At 38.6% G+C, this 20313-nt stretch overlaps 1 protein-coding gene across 2 annotated transcripts in view; it reads left to right on the forward strand.

Moving 5' to 3' along the window:
* Positions 1-20313, forward strand: part of LOC134208745 (activated Cdc42 kinase-like) — a 161939-nt gene that overhangs the window by 92616 nt on the left and 49010 nt on the right. The gene's annotated exons all lie outside the window — the stretch shown is intronic.

Consider the following 20313-nt stretch of genomic DNA (forward strand, 5'->3'; position numbering starts at 1 on the left):
AAAGACTAAAGGACTCACGGAAGGGGTGAACGTAACCTACACGTGGGGAAATACCAGAGACATTACATCAGGCGTGCATATACCAGCAGCGTGACTGGTTCCGTAACGATAGACTGAAAAAAGCGTTTGAAGTAACCAAAGCGGTATGACATTCACCGCAATGGAAGATTACTCCCATTGAGAATCGGGTGTGGTTGGATGACCTCCTCTACTAAATAGACACACACCGGAAGAAAGTTTATTGACGGATCAAAGGCTTGGCTTGAAGACATTAATCGACCATTTGATAAATTTTAAAGTTGAACCTTTACGAAAAAAAATGCGGTTGAAATTGAAATCATATTCTAAATATATTCCAAATATTCTATACTCGGGGGTATACGAATAACTTAGCTCCATAGACACAATCCACGCACTTCTACACCAAGGGACCAAAATTTCAAACTTAAAATTAGGATCCAATATCTGTAGGACAGGAAAACATACATATTAGGGTGTCCCAAAAAAAAACGACGTTCGAAAAGTCATGGTGCTCAACCCTGAAATGAAAGATATACCTGTCTGGATAATTTTTGTAGAACAAACCGAATTTCTAAAAAAATCGTTTAGAGGTCGCGCCAGATCGATTTTTGAAAAATGACCTTTTTTAGGTAAAAATCAAATATTGGGTCCTTTCGCAATTTTTTTGAGGGTCACCCATTTGTTTTATATTTTTTTTATTTTTCTGTGGATCTTTGCCCATTGTCTCCATGAATTAGTTTTTGGTTTTATGTGTTTTTACAGTCTGCAGAACTTTTTAAATATCGAAAAAGCACATTTTTTTGACTAATTTTGAAGTTATTTCATCCTCACACAAAAAATATTTTTTTCTCATTCAGAAAAACTTACATACTACAAAGAGCTATTTATAAGGAGTATTTTCATAAAAAAATATCCAAGAAATGTTGTTCTGGGGCTGAGATATAGCAGTTTTAGTAAATAGTCAAAAAGTGTACAAATTCGGTACTTTTTCTTTACATGTTATAATTTCATCAAGATTGCACCAATATTTTAATTTAAATTAAAACAATTCAAAAGCAAATAAATGGGAACATTTTCTAGGTAAAATAGCTTTTCTCTCCGATGGAGTTGGTTACCTAAATTACAGGATTTGGTCGGAGTATATGGATGGAGCCAGTTATAAAATGATATCACACCCAACAGTTAATACACAGACAAACAGACGTAACAGCTAGAATAATTTGTTTCAAAATCCATCGCCCAGTTATTTTACCACCACCTAACGTGCATGTTGTACGAAACAAAGTTTAGTACGACAATGTCAACAGAAGGCGCTAGTGTCAGATGTGAAATACAAAGGTATACGATGCACGCGCCTCTGGATGTGAAACTCGCAAGCAGTTGAATTTAAAACGACCGTTAAGCTCATGGCCGATGGGAATTTTCTCAGTGTTACGTCTGTTTGTCTGTGGTTAATATGTAGCAATATACAAGTAATCAGGTTTACTATGATCTCTTTATTAGTTTTGATTCAATCATAGTATGCTTTTCATCGTTTACAAAAAACAGGGCAGGCTCAGCACGTATGTAAACATTCAGTTTGAACGTAAACATGTGTCGTCACTACTATCTTCGCACAAGCTGAACTGAGATGATGCTCTACTGTCTCAGCATGCTTACTTCTGTACTCTAACATGTGGCGATAAAATATGCGTCACTCTTGACGTGTCACTTTTCTTACGAGCCTACCTTGTTGTCTGTATACCGTGATGCTTTTGATATGTCATATGACAGTCAAACAATTTTTTCGTCGTATCAGTTCGATAGCTTTTCCATGAGTTCACTTGAGATATTGCTTAAGTAAAATGGAATAAACTTAAAGTAAAAACGAAAAATGACACTTCAAGTGAGACGCATACTTTATTGCCACATGTTAGAGTACAAAATTAAGCATGCTGAGACCGTAGAGCATCATCTCAGTTCAGCTTGTGCGAAGATAGTAGTGACGACACATGTTTACGTTCAAACTGAATGTTTACATACGTGCTGAGCCTGCCTTTGTTTTTTATATACAGTTAAAAGCATCCTATGGTTGAATCAAAACTAATAAAGAGATCATAGTAAACCTAATTACTTGTATATTGCTACATATTAACTGTTGGGTGTGATATAATTTTATAACTGGCTCCATCCATATATTCCGACCAAATCCTGTAATCCAGATAACGAACTCCATCGGAAAGAAAAGCTATGTTACCTAGAAAATATTCCCATTTATTTGCTTTTGAATTGTTTTTAATTTAAATTAAAATATTGGTGCAATCTTGATGAAATTATAACATGTAAAGAAAAAAGTACCGAATTTGTACACTTTATGACTATTTACTAAAACTGCTATATCTCAGCCCCAGAACAACATTTCTTTGATCTTTTTTATGAAAATACTCCCTATAAATAGCTCTTTGTAGTATGTAAGTTTTTCTGAATGAGAAAAAATATTTTTGTATGAGGATGAAATAACTTCAAAATTAGTCAAAAAATGTGCTTTTTTCGATATTTAAAAGTTCTGCAGACTGTAAAAACACATAATACCAAAAACTAATTCATGGAGACAATGGGCAAAGATCCACAGAAAAATAAAAAAATATAAAACGAATGGGTGACCCTCAAAACATTGTGAATGGACCCAATATTTGATTTTTTACCTAAGAAAAGGTCGTTTTCAAAAATCGATCTAGCGCGACCTCTAAACGATTTTTTATAAATTCGGTTTGTTCTACAAAAATTATCCAGATAGGTATATCTTTCATTTCAGGGTTGAGCACCATGACTTTTCGAACATCGATTTTTTTTGGGACACCCTAATACATATTGAATTACAAGAAAAACATTTCTTCCACTGAAAAATGTTTTCGGAACATTGTTTAATAGCCATTCAAAGTAGCAGACTTTTAGTATAAAAAAAAAGACTCCCTAATCATTTTTTTACAAATGTGCTCTATTGCACCTATTTGAGTGAAAATGTATTGATGAATACGTAATTAAATACAGTTTTTAATGATCTTTTTGTGTGCACATTGTATTGCTTCGAAAATTTTAGTTCACATGAAATATTTGTATTTTAAAAACAGTGACATTGAAATGGTGTCGCGTTACGAAAATAGTCGTATAATTGATACTAGAAAAAAGGTACAAACATTGGAAAAGTAATATTTCGGTTCAATCAAAGTTAATTGCCTATTTCCGGGGATTAAACCACCCGACTTGGACGTTAATTTACAATGTTATGGAAACTCATATGTGAATATGTACGTTATGTGGAAGATATTGATTTGAAAAATGTATTGGAGGTAACCACTTTCCCTTCGATGGGACTCGAACCCATGACCCTACAGTACGCTAGGCCGACGGAGGTCCTTCGTAGCTTAGTTGGTTAAAGCACCAGTCTAGCGTACTGTAGGGTCATGGGTTCGAGTCCCATCGAAGGGAAAGTGGTTACCTCCAATACATTTTTCAAATCAATATCTTCCACATAACGTACATATTCACATATGAGTTTCCATAACATTGTAAATTAACGTCCAAGTCGGGTGGTTTAATCCCCGGAAATAGGCAATTAACTTTGATTGAACTGAACCTGAGTTGCGTGCTCTTGCCTACGCAATGCGGTCGGGTCTGACTTACACAACCGGGCTTACACAACCTCACTTGATCAGTACCGTTGCTGATGAAGAATGTGTATAGCCGCCAGACATTCTAAATACTCACGCTCCTCTAATGTGGACGTGTACAATACACATGTGGAAGTATTGGCTTGAGAAATGGATTGCGAGTGATTTGACTATGCGTCCAATTTGGGAATCTCGAGCTCGTTCAGTAGCCGCTAGGTTGCGAAGGCCGACGGAGGTCCTTCGTAGCTTAGTTGGTTAAAGCACCAGTCTAGCGTACTGTAGGGTCATGGGTTCGAGTCCCATCGAAGGGAAAGTGGTTACCTCCAATACATTTTTCAAATCAATATCTTCCACATAACGTACATATTCTAATATTTCGGATTCTCTTAGTACTCGTCAAGAGCTTTCTTTTCGTATATTAAGATCCAAAATCGGACCATTTTTCATGAAGTTACACTAGGTACAAAAATATGGTGTCGTGTTACGCGAATTGAATGTGCTTCTGTAATAAGAGATAAAATGCTTTCGGTTTATTGATACAGTATCACAATGGTTTCTTTCAAGTAATTTAGGACTTGTACATGAATAGCGTAACAAAATTAGGGGTGTCGTGTAACGGGGTGTGGCATTTGGTAACTCTCCATACTACAAAAAATAGGTTACCATACAAAAATGTTACGGAGTGGTGGGAAATTACAAATGTTTGGTGTTTGGTGACCCCTTTGGGGTCGTCCGTTAATAAGTCAAGTGAAAGTTTTTTTTTTCGAATAAATTGTGAGGCTTTTTTAATCCTCTTTCTTTTCCACGCAATATCACCATGCCACTCATATGAGTAAACGTAACTAACAGTTTGCTGACGAACACGGTTTCCTTCTACCATGTCACGAACCGTCAAACTTGTTTGTGGATGCCAAGTACGATTATATTTTTTTCAATGGTTCGTTTATTTGGAAGGCTCATCTAACGTGAAGCGTTACGGAGCCGCAGTTATGTTTTTTAATACAAGTTTTATCTTGATTTTTAAACATATTTTTAGCTTTGAGGAACCGAAAGACTCGTGTTTTCTTTTCTCCATTTAATTTGATGATTTTTAATATTTTAGTTAATTTTCCTTTCGTTCGCTCTCACTAGCTCGGCATTTTTTATTCTTTGACCAATATCGTCACAGCCGAGTACGTCAGCGCTCAAAGAAGAGTTGCTGACAGAGAGTTGCTGAGTGATAAATTGAAAAAAAAATCCATTTTATGTTAATCGAGATGAACCAGCATTGGGCTGGTTCGTTAATAAAGACATATTATATCAGGCATCCTAATGAACTTCGCTTTGACCTGAATGAATATACAATAATAAGACAATTATTACCAGGATATAAACACTGTTTTCAAAATTGAGTATTTATTTTCTGAGTAGTGTTGATGATAGCGTAAAGATTGAAAATGTAGTTAAAAGTAGTGCACTCAGTGCACGATCGCATACGTTCTTGTGGTAAACATTAGTTGAGACATGAGACGTATTCCAATCTTTTCGGAAATAAATAAAAAGTTGAAAACAGACAACGTTCCAATAGAAACGTAGAATAAAAAACGACAGAAATATTTCTCTTCAACATTGCTTCTTGGGCCATCATCACATTTCAAAATGGTTAACGTAGAAAAAAGGCAATATAGAACTTTTCAGTGTAAAAAAGTCACTTCTAGGGGGATCGATCGTCTGACCACGTACTTAAAAACCGATCCGGGTCATACTTGGGTGTGACTAATATAAAAATAGGAAAACCCATTACCATTTAATTTGTTTCTAAAACTGAATATGTGATACGAATGGAATTGGTTCAGTTCTATATTTTTGCCGGTTAGTCCCTCAAACTTTAATAGCTGAAACTCCAGATCGTAACCACCAACTCGAACTACATTCAACGATAGATAATGTGATAATATTCTGTGTCGAATATAACATGTCGCATCGAAATCGGCTGAAATTACGTATTCTATCAACGATAAACACGTTTGCGTAACGCGACACCATTTGCAGGAGACTGTTTGTCGATCAGCGTAACGCGGCGGTGTTCATATCAATTCAGTTATTTTCATTATAATTTCAGTTTTTTCCTGCGATTTTAATTCACAGCCTCATTTATGTTGATGTATACGAGAAATGCTTAGAATAAATCGAGACTCCAAACCGTATACCAGAGCTGAAAAACGCAATTGCATTTCAAAATGCGAAAAAGTGCAATTCAGCGATGGTGTCGCGTTACGAAATGCAGCGCGCTATATTTATCATATTCAAAGCGAAAAATCTCAAAATGAATATTCTATCAGAAAGGAAATTTAGTGAGGATAATTTTACACCTGTTTAATCATATGTCCCCGAGGCTAATTTTCGAATGCAGACCTAATTTCTCGCTGAAAGTCGGCTCCTCATGGTGTCGCGTTACGCTGGAATGTGTCCATAACGAAAAAAGGAGAGTAGACACTGAGGGCGTTCCTCTTCAATTTAGGAGTAGTCAGAAGGAAAGTAAAGTTAGTGATCATTTTTAACCTTAGTAAAGATGATGAGGCCAATATGGCATAAAGTTTTCTAACTGCTGAGCCGATCGTTCTAACGAATAAGATATTAGGGACACTAGTCAAATTATAAATGGATTTTATATCGTTCGAAAGGTAAACTCGCTTATTTTGATGTTATGTGTTCATACACTGGTTCCAGATACAATGGCCACCGTAAAACGACTTTTTATATCAAAACATGCCGTGCGGTCCATCATGCTCATGCTCAAAACATGCCTTGCGGCATCTTTTTCTTCATACATAATTTCCTAAATTGATGGCTATGCACTTGAGTTCATTTTGAAACCACATTGGCCACGTACTACCTGTAAAGTGCCTGTGGAACCCGTCCATTTTTACATCCAAATATGCCGAGCAGCAACTCATACTCCATGATGTTCAGCCCGCAACCAACCCCCAGTATGATCCTACTTGTCGATCTGCTAGACTCAGGAAGACACAACAATAATTTTGCACAATCGGTTTAATTGGCGATTAAACGGGAGCTTGGCAGAAGGAAGGTCGTGTGATATGTGCCATCACAAATATTGCCCTCCGCTCGCTTTCAAATCGACTTCTATAAAATATGCTTCATGCCTGCCGTATCCTAACGGAACTATCAATTCTATACTTTCGCCTCTAATTGTATCATGAACATGTACGTCTAAGTTTGGAAGATGATATTAGCATATCCATATCATTGTAAAACGCATTTTAATGCTAGAATAAATAATGTCAAGTACCGTAGGGTGCAGTTGGCCGGGTTGGCCCCCCCGCCAAGGACGCCAGCAGAAAAATAATAAATCGACTTTAAATTCCAATGATCTATAAGAGAGATATTTTGAGTAATGTATAGAAAACCAAAATATTTCTTTATTTCCACATAAACATGTCATAGGATAGAACTTTGAAGTTTTAACATCTATTCTGGTTTTTCGGGGACTTCCGGAAGCGGTTACAAGGGGCCAGTTTGATAAAAAAAAACCAAAAGTATCATCTTCAAATTGTTATTTGAATATATTAAAGTGTAATATCTGCACTGCGTGATCGGATTAGTTCCATTTTGCCCCTATCACCCTGGGACCTCCGGAAACGTAATGTAAAGCAGTAGTGAGGAGAATTTACTCTCAATTTAATTGGTTTGTAATCAACCGGTTAACCAAATTCTGAAGAACCGTTTTGCTCTTATAACTGATACCAGGAAAAAGTAGTATTTGTTTTATGTAGATTCAAGATTATTGTCTTTATTATAGAGGCTTGCAGCCCTAAGCTGGCTCATCTCTAATTCGAGATAAATTTGCTTGTTTTATTCAAAAAAATGTTCATGTGATCCGAAAAAAGATCATTTCGGCCGCAGTTGACCTGGTACAGTCAACAAAATAAAAAAATACCAGATATTGGTCCAAAATTGTATTTTCTCCTTGTCCTGTTCTGCCCATGATCGCATATTTGTAACACAGGCATTTTTGTTCACTTCGGGAAAAGCCTTAATGCCACTAGGTCTAATAGCGATTCCGATCATCGATCAACCCACTTCTTAGCTAAATTTCATTGAACTAACTAGGTCAAGTGGTGTCTTAAAACCATTGACATGCTCCAGAGTTGGATTTTTCTTGATCTTAGTCTCAACAAACAGTTTAAGCTGAATATGCAAGTTTTTTGGTTGAAGAAGTCTTTTCTTGACTAAATATTTAAGCGCTTTACCAGCTTCCAATGTTTTTGGGATAGGTTTGATAGCGATTTGGGTTATTGACTAATCTATTCCAGAGACAGGTAACAAATAGGGGGGGCTACCCCAAATGACATAATTCCATTTGGCATAACGACCGTTTGGCATAATAAAGAAAAATAGTCATAATGATTTTAGGGCCATTTGGCATAATGACCATTTGGCATAAAAATTAAAATAATTATAAAAACTCTAGGAAGAAGCTCAATTTACATCTGTATTATTGCCTTTTTCTGGGCATATGCGTATTTTAAGGAGTGATTTACTTTTACTCCTAACGGGTGGCAACCAAAAATGGGATTAAAAAAAATGGCTCGGGATAAAAATACAAAGAAGTACAGTTTAATCTGATATATGTTATACAAAGAGTTGTCCTTAGTCTTCAAACTTAGACTAATGAATATTGGCATATTTTCCGTGGTTCGCCGTGCTGCTTCTGATCCTGCTTATGAGTTGCTTCGTGGCTTTGGCATTACAATTACCTTTGTATACAATGGAGCTGAGTACACCAAATAATGCTTTGACAGTTTTCACAACATTTTCACGTTTAAAATGTTCGACCGTGTTCGATCTTTGTTCACTTGAAAAATTTATAAAGTGCGCCGCAGTATTTTTTTTTCTACGGCATGTTGTGAGCAGTGTTGGAGTGAAAGTGTGTGTGACAATTCTTTAAGTCTTTTGCCTTATTGCGGGTAAATGCGTACTTTTAAAGAAGGAGTCATCTACTCTTTTGCTTCATCCCGGGCAAATGCGTACTTTGAAAGAAGTAGTCATCTACTCTTTTGCTTCATCCCAGTCAATGCGTATTTTGAAAGAAGGAGTCATCTACTCTTTTGGCTTAATCCTGGGCAAATGCGTACTTTTAAAGAAGGAGTCATCTACTCTTTTACCTTATTCCGGGCCAAGTAGTACTTTTAAAGAAGGAGTCATCTACTCTTTTGCTTCATCCCGGGCAAACGCGTATTTTTTTTAAATGAATCATTGACTCTTTTGCCTTATTCCGGGTAAATACAAAGGAGTCATCTATTCTTTTGCTTCATCCTGGGCAAATGCGTACTTTTAAAGAAGGAGTCATCTTTTTTTTCGCTTCATCCCGGGCAAATGCATACTCGCAATCGTAAACAATGCCTTTTCCTGCAAATTTCTCAACAACTAGGACCGCTCCCAGGTAACAACCACTTGGAACTGGTGGCGCTCCGCGCCTTCTATCAAACAGAAGTGGAAAATATCGCCAGAAGTCTTTAATCTTCCTGAAATCAGCAGAAGAAGTCAATGTTTACGTTTGCGACTTTCGCCCTTATGAAACAGCAATGTCGATATATTTCTACGATTAACCTTTTTTGTGCCAAATGGTAGTTTTGCTAAACGGCCCGTTGTATTTAATTCATTTTTCGAGGGTTATGCCAAATGGTCATTATGCCAAACGGTCGTTATGCCAAATGGCCTCGAGGTACCAAACTAATTATGCCAAATGGTCGTTATGGCAAATGGCCTTTAGACATTTAAATCGTTATGCCAAACGGCATTATGCCATATGGGCTTCCCCCCAAATAGGGTTATGGTGATTCCTGACAGCGGTCTACTTACGTCAGGGCTGGATGTTTTTCACGTAACTAAATCCAGTAATATTCCTTTAAATCACCGGCCGGCTTTGGTTTTTACTTGATCCGAATAGGTCTGATGGTGAATTCGGCCATAGGGCTTTTCGTGATTCAACAAGATCCGACAACAACCCTTACCATTAACCATCTTACTTTAGAGTTGGATTTTCTTTACCCAATTAGGTCTAACAGTGCGCGGGTTCCCGAAAAAAATACATTTTTTCTAATGATTTTCGAAAGTTTATTCTGTCTTTCGGAAATTCATTAAAATTTCAAGAGTGTTCTAGGAATTTTATGGGTATATGGCAATCCATGCTGCTTTGACCGTACACGAACATAGATTACAGAGGGCTTGTGAATTACGATCAAATTTTATGATTTTAACCCCCGTCACTCTTCTCAAATCCCTCAGCATGGCTCTGCTAAGTTCCCAGAATATTTAGCGAATAATAAAAAAATCCACGAAATTTCAAATATTCTTAGGAGGATTTCCTGCAATTTACCATTCCTGAAAATCAAATAGTTATCCAAATGTAAAGAAGAATGTTTCGCCAAGGGCGCTGGGGTTCCACGCTACGGCTCTGCATATGTCATAGGCCGGCAGTGAGCAATCAAGCGGTCAAACATCTCGCCTTACAATTGAAGAAGGAAAGAATTTGTTTCTTGTGGACTTGAGCACTGCCAAAATTTAACTGGGGAACGTGACCTAAATAATGCAAAATTTCCATAAACAATTGAGAATTTTTCACGGAACAAAAATAAATTGGCGCTTTAAAAAGCAAAAATTGCAGTTATAAAAGAAAAATGGTCCACGGAAAAAAATATAAAAGTTCCATAAATAAATCAATAAATAATGGAAATCTCAAAAAGTAGTGGACGTCATATTTGAATCGAATTTTTGCTTTTAAATGTGCTAATTTATTTGTGGTTTGTGGAAGATTCTCAATTGTTTATGAAAATGTTCCATTATTTGTGGAAAGTTATATTTTTATTTATTGCTCATACCCTGATTTTTTTAGTGGCAATTTCCTATTTTTTTATGGAAAAAATACTTTTTACTTTTTTTTTTGGATATTTTATTTTGCTGTCTAAAAATTTACTTAAAAATAATCCTCCAATGATTATTTTATGAAATCCTCCGGAAATTCCTTCGAAGTTTCTTCTCCAGCATTGGCGTAACTACCTCCGATGCTTAGGGGGGGCTATAGCCCCTTTATATTTCTTCTCGAAGTTGACCCTCTTTTTCAAAATTCTCGAACATTTTAACATCTCATCAAGTTATCAGCGATAATGTGACAAATGCAGTTCAACCACCTAAGGCAATTGCGGATCCATCACACTCATTCACAACTCACAGTCTATGTTTAATTGCGCTCGACTAGCGTCAGGCAGTGGATATATTTGCATACTTCATAAATATTCTATCTATCTCAAATGAATAAAAAAGTAGTGCAACTTTCCATGGATTCCGCCGAAAATCTTCCAAGAATTCTGATGAGAATCCTTTAGTGATCCTGACTGTTCCAGGGACTCCGACAAAAATTTCTAGATATTTATTTCGACATGAATCCTTCAAGAATACGATGGGAGCCTCCAGGGATCACGAAGGGAATCAACCAGAGATTTCGGAGGGAATGTTTCAGGAATTCCAACGGAAAAATTTCAAGGATTGCGACGAGAATGTACCAGGGATCCTTCACCCTCCACGAATTTCGACGGGAATATTTCCGGAATTTGAAGGGGAATATTCCAGGGATTTCGTCGAAAACCCTCCAGGAATTCCAATATGATGGATTCAGGTATTTCATGAGGAATGTTCCAGGGATGAAGACGCATACCGTCGAAGGATTCCGAAGCAATCCGTCGAAGGACTTCGAAGCAAATCGTTGAGCGACTCCGAATTAATCCTTCAGTTATTTCGAAAAGAATCCTCCAGCGATCCCGAAGGGAATCCTCCAAGGATGTTGAAGCAAATCGTTGAGGGATTCCGATGCAAATCATCAAAAGATTTCGAAGCAAATCGTCGAATGGTTCCAAAAAAAAATCGTTAAGGGACTCTAAACAAAATCTATGAGAAATTCTGAAGCAAACCGTCGATGTATTCCGAAACGAATCGTCGAATGATTCTGAAGCAATTCTTCGCGGGATTCCGAAGCTAATCGTCAGCCGGATTCCTTATCGTCTAGAGATCCCAACGCAGATCAATTGCAAAACGTCGAGACTCCGAATTAAACCTTCAAAGGATTACGAAGCAAATCGCCGAAGGATTCTGATTTGTCAAGCAATTCCTAAACCAATCTTAAAACGAATCTGGAGATATTCCGGAGCAAATCAACGAGAGATTCTAAAGTAAATCCTCCATGGATTTTAAAGGGTATTTTTCACAGATTCCCAAGGGTATTGCTTAACAATACTGGAAAGAATCCAGTAGGAATTCTTCTGGATTACGATTGGAATACTTCAATGAATCCGAAAAGAATTCTTTAGAGATTGAAGTGAGAATTCTTCTCGGATTCTGATGAGAATCCATCTCGGATGCTGATGGGAATCTTTCTCAGAATTCAGAAACAAGCTAATTTTTCTTCCACTCATTTCATTAAGTCTGATAGATTGAATATGAGAGATAACTCTTTAGTCTTCAAACTTTTTCGGTATTTCATTATGAAACTGATATCACTGCTAACTAACTTATCAAATCCTAGGGGGGGCTAATTTTTTTAGCTCCCCCTTATTTACGCCAATGGAGAATCTCCAGATATGCGCTTAAATTTTTTCCGGATTTTCTTCCAGGCATTCCATTGGATATTCAGGAATTCAGTGGAAAATTACTTCACGAATTCTTTCGAATATTCCTTTAGAGCAGAAGTTTTCAACCTAAAGATCTCGGACAAGAATGCGTAATGATGGACATATTACAATTCCAATTAAAACTTATTGATAAAACTTTGATTATTTTTTTTTATTTCAAAACTTTGTTTTGTCCAGAATATTTATGGCGATGAGTAAATCAAAGTCAATTGAATCCTGCCCTTCATAACCAGCACAGTTTATGAAGGGCTGCGGAACAAAAGATCAAACGGACGAAATGTCGAATGAGCAAATTTTAAAAAAATCTTCAATGCAATCTACCTGACCGAAACAAAATATTGAGTAAAATGATGAGAATATGCTGAATTAAAATCTAGAATATAAAGGTTCCAAAGCCTCCTTTTTGAGAAGCATGAAGGCTTTTTCATCCGAAAAGCTTCGTTGCAAGAGGATTAGGATTAGATTGAAGGACTATACGCTTTTCGGAAGCCTTCTTCCAAGCAGCTCGAAGGCCGGAAGCTCCCTCACTTTTAAGAGGCTCGGTAGTCTTCTTTCAAGGAACTCGGAAGCCTACTTTCAAGAGGCTTGGAAGTCTCTTTTCAAGAGGCTTGGAAGCCCACATTCAAAAGATCGAAATCCACCTTTCAAGAAGCCTGGAAGCCTCCTTTCAAGAGGCCTTGAAGCCTTCTTTCAAGCGGCCTGGAAACCTGCTTTCAAGAGTCTTGTAAGCCTACTTTTAAGAGGCTCGGACGTCTATTTTCAAAAGGCTTCTTTCAAGAGGCCTGGAATCCTTCTTCAAGATTCCCGGAAGTTCGCTTTCAAAAGGTTTGGGCCTACCTTTCAAAAGGCTCGGAAAACTCCTTTCAAGATGCTCGTAGGTCTCCTTTCAAGAGGCTCCGAAGCGTATTTTTAAGAGGCTCGGAAGCCTCTTTACAAACGGCTCGGAAGCCTCTCTACAAAAGGCTCCGAAGCCACTTTACAAAAGTCTCCGGAGCCTCTTTTTAAAAGGCGCGGGAGCCTACTTTCAAGAGATTCGGAAGCTTTTTTCAAAAGGCTTGGAAGCCTCCCTTCAAAGGGCCCGGAATTATTTTTCCAAGAGGCTCAGAAGCCTCCAATAGTCATAAAAGATGGGTTCCTCTAAAAAAAAAGGTTGGGGACCGCTGTTTTAGAGAATACTTCACAAGTTTCTAAGCATCTCCAAAAAAGCATTTCCAAAAGAATTTCTAAAAGCATTTCCAAAAGAATTTCTGAAGCAAATATTAAAAGAATTTCCGGAGAACTCCTAAAGGAGTTCCCGTAAGAATTCCTAAAAAAAATCGAAATAACTTTTGGAGGCTTATTTAAATGAATTTCTGAGAGAATTTTCTAAGGAATCCTTCAGGAATTCTTTCTGAAATTTCTTTGTGAATTTATTCGGAAATTCCTTTAAAAATTGATAAGAAAATTCCTAAATATTTTCAAGGAGTTCCTGGAGGAAATTTCCGAAAGGACAGAATTTCCGAGGAAATGGATTTTTCATACGATTTCCAGAAATAATTTCCGAAGGATTTTTTTTAAGAATATCTAAAGGAACTTCTGTAGAATATCCTGAAAAAAAATTAATTGTTTGTTTTTCCAAAGGTTTCCTTCGGAGTATTTTGTAAAGAAATTTCCAAAAGAATTCCTTAAGAAGTTACCTAAGATATTTTTATTTTTTTTAATCTTTCGTTTATTTTGGAGGCTCAATTGCCGTGAAGCGTTACGGAGCCGAAATCAAGTTTAACAATTCATTTCTTAAATCTTATACCTAATGTTAGTTTTGGGGAACCTAAAGACTCGCGGTTTGGTCGAGGTTAGGGAATACAATAATATAGTAGGAAAGGAAGGAAATTTAGGGTGCTTAAGTAATTAAGTGAAATTAATGAAGTAATTATGATGCTGATGTTCACATAGTTGACATTCTTGGCGATGTTTCACATCTGTAACGGGACAAACATTTTTTTGGGAGACAACAATGAGAGGAAGACATACGAAAGGGGTTAACGACAGACATTGAAATGGACAAAAAGAGGAAGACATTCGATATGGGGTACGACAGAGAAGGGGGTGTGCAGACTAAGATCACAATCTTACATCAGCATCTTTCACAAATTGGTGGACCAGGGACATGTATTCGAGATCAAGGCCCGCCAACACTTCTCTAATAGGCTTTGGTTGTTTTCCTCGGACCCGGAGATGTTCAGTTAAAGCAGATCTGGGGCCACGATTCTCCTCGCACGCCCACACGACATGATCAATGTCCTGATAATTCTCGCCGCAAACACAGAGATTGCTTTCCGAGAGTCCCACTCTGAAAAGGTGTGCGTTTAAAGTGTAGTGATTGGACATTAGACGACACATGGTTCGAATGAAGTCTCGTCCTATATTCAATTTTTTGAACCATGGACGCTTCGACACCTGCGGGCGAATAGAATACAGCTATCTACCCAGCTCCCCATTTGTCCATTTCTGCTGCCAGCTGATCAAGGTTTCCTGACGAACTAATGAGAAAAATTCATCGAAGGTGATTTGCCGATCGTAAATATCACCTTCCATAGCGCCCACCTTAGCCAAAGAGTCCGCTTTCTCATTTCCCGGGATCGAGCAATGAGAAGGGACCCAAGCCATGGTGATTGTGAATGACCGTTTCGATAGAGCACTCAAAGCTTTCCTTATCCGCTTTAGGAGATACGCTGAGTGCTTCACCGGTTTCATTGACCGAACAGCCTCCAATGAACTTAGACTGTCGGTGAAGATGAAAAAGTGGTCAGGAGGTAGGGATGCGATTTGTTCGAGTGAATAGTGTATAGCTGCTAGCTCAGCAGTATACACGGAACTAGGCTCTTTGAGCTTAAAGTAGGCGCTATGAAAAACGTTGAAAACACCGAAACCAGTGGAGTCATCCATTTTTGACCCGTCAGTGAAAAAGCTTCTCTCCTCGCTTGCATGCCCGTATTTGCTTGCAAATAATAGAGGTATAACCTCCGCTCGAAGAAAGTCTGGTATTCCATGAACCTCCTGCTTCATGGACAGATCAAAAGTAACAGAGGAACTGTAGGAGTCTGAGAAGTTAGCACGATTGGTGTCAACCGAAGATGGGCTTACCTCCAGCGTCATATACCAGTGGTAAATACTCATGAAGCGAGATTGAGGGTTTTGTTCAAGCAGCTTCTCGAAGTTGTTAATTACCAATGGATTGAGAACCTCACAACGGATGAGGAACCGGAGCGATAATTCCGCGAAACGATCTGTCAGAGGCAGTACTCCCGCAAGTACTTCCAGACTCATCGTATGAGTCGAGTTCATACAACCCAACGCGATACGGAGACAGCGGTACTGAATCCGTTGAAGCTTCAGCATGTGTGTTTTAGCCGCGGACTGGAAGCAGAAACTACCGTGTACGAGAACCGACAGAATGGTTGTTCGGTACAACGTGATAAGATCTTCGGGATGCGCTCCCCACCAAGTTCCCGTTATCGTCCGCATGAAGTTGATTCTTTTCTGGCATTTTTGTGTCAGATACACAATGTGCCTCCCGAAGGTACATTTAGAGTCGAACCAGACCCCGAGGTATTTAGAAGACATGCTATGAGTGATTGCCTTACGCATCAGTTGGAGCGGAAACTTTGCCGGCTTATGTTTTTTTGAAAAGACAACCATCTCAGTTTTCTCCGGAGAGAATGCGATACCCAGCTTTAAAGCCTAAGTAGACAAATTGTCCAAAGTATCTTGCAATGGTCCTTGCAGATCAACCGCTGTTGCAGGGCTGGTAGCGACCGATGCAGCTCAAAAAAGTGACTTTAGTGACCAAAACTGACGAAAAAAGGGACCAAATAGTGACTTTCAGCTGCAGAAAAAGTGACCAAATAGTGACTTTCAGTTTCAGTTGCAAGTTCGATGAGACGAATTTAAGCGTTTTTGGGGTCGAATGGGAATCATCTTTCACTCACCACTCTTTTGCCTTAGAACGAACTCAAGACAAAATTTTCAAAACGATTTATCTGCTTTTGTAAACAAAGATTTAAACGACGATTTGACGAATCTGATAGCTCTCCCACGCAAACCAACACCATCAACAGGTAGCGGAAACCTTCAGCTACCTATTGATTGTGTTAGTTTGCGTGGGAGAGCTATCAGATTCGTCAAATCGTCGTTTGAATCTTTGTTTACAAAAGCAGATAAGTCGTTTTGAAAATTTTGTCTTGAACTCAGAAGAGAAATGAAAATCGTACACGCTAACTTTTATCTACTCAGTAAAATTGTATTGGCCTTCCTTTTAATCCCACGGAAATTTTATTAAATATCAGTCAAAAACAGTACTCAAAACTATGAGTAGTCTTCCGAGAAAATCAAATTTTTACGCCACTGGAAGTGAGCGAAACATGGTTACCACTCATAAGACCTGTTTTCTTTTCTGAAAAATGATTTCTAGGCAAAAATCTGCGTGAAGGAGCATTCCCTTCACGTGAGAATCAGTGAAAATTAAGTTCACTGGATTAGCTGAATACCTATTTAAGAAAGATGCACGATTTATCATAGGTGCCACGGAAGTTATTGGAATATACACTGCAAATAAAACATTAGTACGGTAGAAAACGGAACAAAAATTATGAAGATCCTGTACAACGAGCCTGGGATTGAACGCTCAACCTCCTGCTTATACTGCAGGACTATGCTCTCTGAACTATTTAAATATAATAAGATTTCCCAACTTGCTGTACGTATTCATGACTGATTTTTGCTATGGAATTCGATAGCGCATGCAATCTTCAAAATTGGGGAGACTTGATTCTCTCTCTATAACATCTACTCAATAAATATTTTTTTAGAGCAAACCCTTCATCACATCTGTCAAATCTACAAAAAAAATAGCCGCTTGAGAACAAATTTATATTTTCTTGAATTTGTTTGCCAAACTTCTCAAGTCTCAGAATCAAGTCTCCTCATATTGTGACAACAACTCAAAATCCAATTATCCTGAAATTGTGGTGGAATGTTGGCATTTTTATCAGTGAAGATCATTTAGCATATTGACGGCTTGTGCTGTGAAAAAATGATAGCATTTTGTCAATATTAAGGGAAAATGGTTAAAATTTTCTAGTCATTAAAAACATCTTTAGGAGGGACAAACACGGTAAATAATAGAGAAAATAAGGTTGTCAATCAAAAAATAATTCGCCACATAACGATCATTTGTCTAGAGGATCTATAATAAAAGTACGCTCCAATAATACTGCTATAGTTCTCGGTAAAACAGCGGGGAATTAAGTCTCCCAAGAGGTCAAGTTTCCCAAGGAATCAAATCTTCCCACCTTCTCCTACTGTATAAAGTTTGAACATTAAAACAAAATTGGAATTGGTCTCCTGCTTGCATGACTGTATACCAATTAATAAATTTGACGTGAAACACCTTCAATTAGTTACTGGTGAAATGCCAGTAAAAGCAGCGAGTTAAACGGCTGGCGAAGTTTCATCGCGATCATTTTTTTAAGATCCGTAATTTTATCTCCGCCATGATCAAAGCATCATCCGATGAGTACATAAAGTTTTATTTAAAAAAAAATCTTAGTCAATAGTTTCAAAATAGTTGAAAATAGTGACTTTTTGCGAGAAAAAGTGACTTTAGTGACTTGAGGTCGAAAAAAGGGACTTTTTAGTGACTTGCCCGAAAAAAGTGACCAAGTCACTAAAAAGTGATCCGCTACCAGGCCTGCTGTTGGCCCCGAAACGGATACAACACAATCATCTGCAAGCTGTCTTAACGAGCAATTTGGCATGAGACATTCATCAATGTCTCTGACGTAAAAATTGTAAAGAAGAGAACTTAAACATGAGCCCTGAGGGAGACTCATGTAGCTAATTCGTGAAGTTGTCGAGTCACCATGAGAAAAACTCATACGCTTCTCTGACAACAAATTGTACAAATAGTTGTTCAAAATTGGTGAAAGTCCACACTCGTGGAGTTTGTCGGATAAGACATCGACGCAAACTGAATCAAAAGCCCCCTTAATGTCCAAAAACACTGAGCCCATTTGCTCTTTTTTAGCAAAGGTAAGCTGAATTTCTGAAGAAAGCAACGCAAGACAGTCGTTCGTTCCCTTACCCCTGCGGAAACCAAACTGTGTATCTGACAACAAACCATTCGATTCAATCCATTCGTCTAGCCGGAAGAGAATCATCTTCTCCAACAACTTCCGAAGACAGGACAACATCGCGATGGGGCGATACGAATTACAATCCGACGCGGGTTTTCCAGGCTTTTGGATGGCTATCACCCTCACTTGCCTCCAATCATCCGGAACAATGTTGCACTCCTGATAACTGGTTGAACAAGCTCAATAGGCGCCTCTTCGCGACGTCTGGGAGGTTTTTGAGCAAATTGAACCTTATCCTATCCATCCCTGGAGCAGAATTGTTACATGAAGCGAGAATTCAATAATCGAAAAGGGCCGATCTATATCATCATCAGGAAAAGCATCACGTGACACTTGTTTCACCGGCACCGAATCCGGACAAACTTTCTTCGCAAAATCGAGTATCCACCGCGACGAGCTTTCACGATCTTCGTTTACGGACGACGCGTTGCGCATTCTTCTCCCGACGGTCCACAGAATTTTCATTGAGGTCTCGCGTGATAAACCTTCAACAAAAGTGCGCCAATATCCACGTTTCTTCACTTTGACCAGCTTCTTGAACTGGATCTCGAGCGCGATGTACCGTTTGTGAAGAACGATCGATCCGTGCTTCCGAAATTCCTTAAACGCGTTAGATTTCTCACGATAGAGCTGTGTGCACTCGGTGTCCCACCACGGACTATGTGGTTTCCTACGAACCGAAGCTCCTGGCACCGGCCGGCGTTGTGCATGGAGAGCGCTGTCAATAACCAACTGAGATAGAAACTGGTACTCTTCCCGCGGTGGAAGTGTTTCTATCGACTGTGATATATATTTCCCCAATCGATGTGCTTTGTGAGGTCATATGAGAGGTCGATAGAAGCGGATTGATTATGTCCATTGGAAATTAAAACTTCGATCGGCAAATGATCACTACCATGGGGATCTTGGACCACCTTCCAAGTACAGTCCAACGATAATGGGCTCGAACAAATGGAAAGATCTAGACGGCTATCTCTTGCTGGAGGAGCCACTCGTGTAACTTCTCCTGTATTCAAAATTGACATATTGAAGTCGTCGCAGAGGTCGTATATCATTGATGAACGGTTGTCGTCGTACAGTTCCCCCCAGCCTGTTCCGTGGGAGTTAAAATCCCCCAAGAGCAACCGTGGCTCGGGCATAACCGAGCAGATGTGCGAGAGATCTCTACGAGATATCGCGGTGTTTGGAGGAAGATATATCGAGGCGATACTGAGGTCTTCTCCTCGAATAGTCACCTGACATGCGACAGCTTCGGTGCCTGACATCGGTGCAAAATCGACCCTATAGAAGGAGTGCTGTTTTTTGATCCCTAAAAGCACCCCTCCATATGGATTTGCCCGATCGCGGCGAATGATGTTAAAATCGGAAAAATGAAGGTTTACATCTGGTGTTAGTCATGTTTCACACAAAGCAAAAACATCGCATTGTAATTTGTTAACTAAAAATTTAAAAATATCTAATTTTGGAAGAAAACTTCGACAGTTTCACTGTAGAATCGAAATCATATCGACGAAATTAGTCATCGAAGGATACGAATGACTCGAGGAGGGACATTTTTGAAGCCAGCTGCTTCAGGAGAGGAGTCAGAATAGGAAGAACAGTTTTGACCATGTTCTTCACGGGGTCGGAAGCATCAATGAAGTTCAGGACGAGCTCCACGATGTCAGAAAGGGTGAACATTGGAGCTCTCGGAGGTTGTTGTGTTCGCTCTCTATGCTCTCTTTCTGGCTGAGAAATCGCAAAAATTGTGGCATCTGGGATTTTAGATGTCCCCGAAAGCGG

This window comes from Armigeres subalbatus, chromosome 2, assembly GCF_024139115.2.
Source record: "Armigeres subalbatus isolate Guangzhou_Male chromosome 2, GZ_Asu_2, whole genome shotgun sequence".
In the NCBI taxonomy this organism is placed as follows: Eukaryota; Metazoa; Arthropoda; class Insecta; order Diptera; family Culicidae; genus Armigeres; species Armigeres subalbatus.